At 37.5% G+C, this 5,000-nt stretch overlaps 1 protein-coding gene across 5 annotated transcripts in view; it reads right to left on the bottom strand.

Moving 5' to 3' along the window:
- LOC113814158 (E3 ubiquitin-protein ligase rfwd3.L) overlaps positions 1-3,396 on the bottom strand; it is a 13,938-nt gene extending 10,542 nt beyond the window's left edge. The window contains exons 1-2 of one of the 5 annotated variants that reach the window (XM_070137346.1): positions 3,256-3,350; positions 3,000-3,056 (exon numbers count right to left, since the gene is read on the bottom strand). The gene's annotated coding sequence lies outside the window, so the exon portion shown is untranslated. Of the gene's footprint in view, positions 1-2,999; positions 3,057-3,255 lie in introns of all 5 variants that reach the window. The other 4 variants (XM_070137343.1, XM_070137342.1, XM_070137344.1 and 1 more) reach the window with 4 other exon arrangements.
- Positions 3,397-5,000: the final 1,604 nt, after the last annotated feature.

Genomic DNA, 5,000 nt, shown 5'->3' with positions numbered 1-5,000 from the left:
GCTTATCTTATCATGTCATTGATGGGTTCTGAATTCTATTCCATTAAGGCTGTAAATAATGATACCAAGGACATGTTGACATTCACAGACGTTTACAGACTCCAGCCTGCCACATTAATAAAGATACTGCACAAGTCTTTCTCTAATGCTACCTTCATTGACATTTTTTTAAATATGTTCATCATAATTTTATTAACAATACTAAAAAAAAGATATAGAAATATAAAAGGGGAAAAAAGGAAAATTATTTATTCTTCAAAAAATTAATTTGGTCTTACAAATCTTTTTTTTTTCACATTGTATGTGAACTGGTATTGTCTAACACTTGGGGTTTCAGGGGGACCGTGAGTATCATATAAAACTTACCATTTAGACTGTTTATTTTAAAGTTTGCAGTATGAGACAATGAAATTGCCTATTAAGTTGTGTCTATATGAACATTCATAACTTTCATCATTCTTAACGGGGTCTATAACTCTAAAAAGGTTAAGAACCATGGGTCTAAAATAATATTTTTACTGATACTTCAATAAAACAGGAAAAAAAAAAAAAAATCACATACATTAAGAAAAATACACAAAACTGTTTATCTTTTAAGCCTTCCCCATAACTCTTAAAGCTTTGATCTACACCATTTGTTTAAAAAAAAAATAGTTAACGCTGTGAACGATCATTGCAGTCCATCAAAAGACTCCCAATGTTTTGTAGAAACACATCTGCTTCCCTGCTTCTAAAAAATGGCAGTAAGCTCCTGAAGATTAATTTGGTGTTCAATATACAAAGGCTAGCCCAAGGTATCTCTCCAAAGGTAGAACCACTTGATGACAATCCTAATTGGCAACTTCTGGGATAAGACCTACCTCATCACCTTTATTAATTGCAAATATCAAATATCTTTCTTACTTCTTTTTTTTCTTGGTTACCATAAAAGATCACACAAATTGTTGGGGTCAAGAAAGGAGGCAGAGCTAATGACATCATATTTAGCCAATGGGAGAGCACTGTGAGATATCAGATAAAACTATATAAATAATTATTTGTATAATTTACTCAATTTGGGAATTCTTATGCACTCACCAGAGACTAAGTTCCCACGTCACAAAACCCATTCAACAATCTAAGTTTCCGTGAGTGGGCGTGCTCTCCAGTCACTGCCCAAGAGGGGGGAGGGTGGAGGGGGTGATGGGGCCTCTGCCTCCCAAACACCCCCAGGGAACCTTGTCCTCACCTCAGTATCCATGGCAAGATAGAGCCGAAACTCGAGATCACTGAGTGGACTTCGACTGAGAGTGATGCTTTCCATGATCTTTTAACTTTATTTGTGGCATTACCATTTGTGTCTGCAAATTATTTTTTTGTACTGACGACTGCAACTTTCTGTCCTCTACAAGAACACCATATTCACTTCGCCCCAACTTAGTGTATCCACATCATAAAGATTTACCTTCAATTTTGTTATGCTTACCAGAAACCAAAGTCCCTTCTTTTATTCATGATAACTAAGAGCTCCTTACCATTAATGCCAGTCAGAATACTCTTGGGAAAGTCTATTTCATTTTCAGGCTCAATAGGCTATATGGAAATGGAGCTAACTAATTATATGTGCCCTGGGCTAGCCATAGACCAACACTTTGGTTTGACTGGCAAATAAACAATGAAATTATCAACTTCAAGAACAACAGCAGGTACTGACATTTCATAGTTCAGCCCTACATACTCTATTTCACAACTCTGAATTAGCCTAATGACAATGGGAGCCTCCGTTGCCATACCAAACAATGTGTCTGGGTGCATGCAAAGTTAGTTGCTTAGTGGAAATATTCAGAGTACAGGAAACATAAAATTATTGCTTATTATGCTTTAGGATATTGCATAAACAAATGTTTAAGCAATGTGGCTAAAAAGTGGGATTAAGCCTACTTCTGAGGTGCTATTCCTGTTAAGTGTGTGCAACTTTAAAAGAGGCTCAACTATATAGGACACAGAGACATTATCCCAGCACTAAGGACTATCTACCATAATGTGATAGGACATCATCCTAGTGTAATTAAGTTAAAAGTGAAACACATTTATAACCATACACCGTACATTTCTATCATCATGACTTCAGAAACTGATAATCACAAATTCACTTATAAGTTACTTTTGAAGGTAGAAATATTTCTCTTATTATGATTTCCCTACAAAAGTGCAAAAAGAAAATAACAGCATTATCAAAATATGACTGACACTGCTAGTCTTAATATCTTCACTTAACACTAAATTAGCTGTCACTGATAGCTTTCATCTCTGTGAGCCTAAGTGACCGAGAGTAAATTTGTAACTCATTTGTGGGGATATCCCTGCCAAAATGGATATCTGCAGGAGTTCCCCATTGAAAAACATTGTAAATATTGTACATTTTCAATCAAAATTGAAACATATTAGTAATAATAACTTTATGGAGGAGGAGGAAGAGGAGGAGGAAGAGGAAGAGGAAGAGGAAGAGGAAAAGGAGGAGGAGGAGGAGAAGGAAGAGGAGGAGGAGGAGGAGGAGGGGGAGCAGCACGAGGACGAGGAGGACGAGGAGGTGGAGGAGGAGGAGGAGGAAGAAGAAGAAGAAGAAGTAGAAGAAGAAGAAGAAGAAGAAGAAGAAGAAGAAGAAGAAGAAGAAAAGAAGAAGAGGAAAAGAAAGAAGAGGAGAAGACAAAGGAAGAAGAGGAGAAGAAGGAAGAGGAGATGACAAAGGAAGAAGAGGAGAAGAAGGAAGAAGAAGCAGAAGAAGAGGAGGAGAAAAAGGAAGAGGAGGAGGCAGAAGAAAAAAAAAATAGCATTACTTCCAACAAATGTAAGCAAATTTACATAGGATTTAGATGATGATCATTAACACTCCCTTTCACAAACGACCTGAAGTCCTAAAACATCTTCATTCCCCAAAATATGAGTCTGAATTCAAATCCGAATCTGAAAACGCAACAATTTTACTAAAGTTGGAACAGGATAAAACATGTTTATTTTACTCGATAAAGTTTCATTGGATTATGTCGATGCTTCTCCTACCAGTTCTATGACTTCCCCTGAAAAGAAAATCGAAAAAGGATGAATCCAATCTAAGCTCAATTAAACAGTAAGTGTATAAACATTAAAACTTTCTTCCAAAACATTTAGAAGCAGGTGTTTGACGGCCGACTTCGAGAACATTTAAAACCAATATTCTAAGCAGCGGTATTCTCAATTGAACTAAAACTTATATGGGAATGCATAGGAGTAACATACGTTTGAACTGAATATAAAGTGTTGGCAAGTTACAGCTCTTACATGTTTGGACAGCTGTTTTCACATCTGTAACTCGCTCCGCTTTCCCGCTTAACTAAATTGTTTACGATTTTGCAAAGGCGAGGGACCCCGTGTCTAAGAAGGCGGCGTTTATATAAAGCTTATGTAATTCTCTTTCTTTTGCCTTCTAAACTATTTCTTTGTACTTATATGTTCATATAAACACAGAGGTGTTGTGGATAATTACCCGAAGTACTTTCAATAAGATATGATTCGATGGAAGAGCAAATATGGTGGAGTGTTTTGGAAAACTGTCCAGTGTAGGGACATGGATGAAATTACATTTCTTTAGTGGATAAGAGGAAAGTAGTTATTGCATATAACTTTCGATTGCTGGTTATATTACTACGTTTAAGTCTCTTTGTACTCATTATCCTCACGTTCACAAGATGACTTTGTACGATTTTTCCCTACGGAGATCTAGTTATATATCACATATATTCAACGTGTAAAATAAAGGCAGTACTACGCATGGATATATTACACATAAAAATCATCTTTTATCAACGCTAAATGTAAAGAACATCTCTACCGTTAGATTATGACATTATTATATCTCAGTCTTCATATTACTTCCAGTTACTGTTTGATATACTGATTATCTGGGTTCTACACCTACCACTCCGGATTGTAATTGGCGAGAAATAATCCCTCTTATTGATTATTTCTGCCCCCATTTCGATATATACATTTCAACTTCGATTTCCTCGTTCTATCCAGAGATTCCTTTGTCCTGCCAACTCCTGTAATTTCAACTAATCTACCTGTTTCCTAGGCTGTCAGTCCCTGTTTACTGTTCCAAAAGCCACCGATTTGAACTCTTCGTGTCTTTTCTTTTGGTTCTTCCCTCTTCCCCATTTTATGCACGGTGTTTCTAAAGCCTTAGAGTCCTCACTCTTTATTCTTGTTTCGCCAAAATGTATCGTCTACTCGCTGTTGCTCAGTTGGTCGTGAATGTTTTCAAGGATACATCAATTACCACAGGAGAGCCGAGTGTTAGGTAGGATCAAGATGGCCTTTTTCGTCTTTGTGGGTACGTTCTCCGGCTTGCGTTATCGCCTAAGGGTCTTATTCAAGTGCTAAAAGTCTATTTTGTGCAAGCAGATATTCTGGACTCCAAGTATGCCAAGCAGAGGATGTGGTAGTATCATGGTAACAACTTGCAGAGCGTCATTTTGGGGTTTTCAAAGATTACTCGGGCAGCAAAATAATGTTTTGACTTCTGTTGGACAAAGTTAAGATATTGGTCGAAAAGTTCTTATAAAACTTTGAACACTTTAACTGGGCTAATATATGTAGATCAATGGATTTGTGACTAACGATTTCGAGTCCAAGTAATGCGTCCCTCAATTTACATTTCATTCATAAACATTGCATTAAAAAAAATGAAAAAAAAATCTTTCTTTGAGACCGATCAACTGGTCACTCCTTCGAAATAGCAGTGTGTGTGTGTGTGTGTGTGTGTGTGTGTGTGTGTGTGTGTGTGTGTGTGTGTGTGTGTGTGTGTGTGTGTGTGTGTGTGTGTGTGTGTGTGCGTGCGTGTGCGTGCTGTTGGTGTGTGTGTGTGTGTGCTGTTGGTGTGTGTGTGTGTGTGTGCTGTTGGTGTGTGTGTGTGTGCGTGCTGTTGGTGTGTGTGTGTGTGTGCTGTTGGTGTGTGTGTGTGTGCGTGCTGTTGGTGTGTGTGT

The sequence above is a fragment of the Penaeus vannamei genome, chromosome 23, assembly GCF_042767895.1.
Source record: "Penaeus vannamei isolate JL-2024 chromosome 23, ASM4276789v1, whole genome shotgun sequence".
In the NCBI taxonomy this organism is placed as follows: Eukaryota; Metazoa; Arthropoda; class Malacostraca; order Decapoda; family Penaeidae; genus Penaeus; species Penaeus vannamei.
The sequence above is the reverse complement of the archived record's forward strand: the minus strand, read 5'-3'. Positions and strand labels throughout refer to the sequence as shown.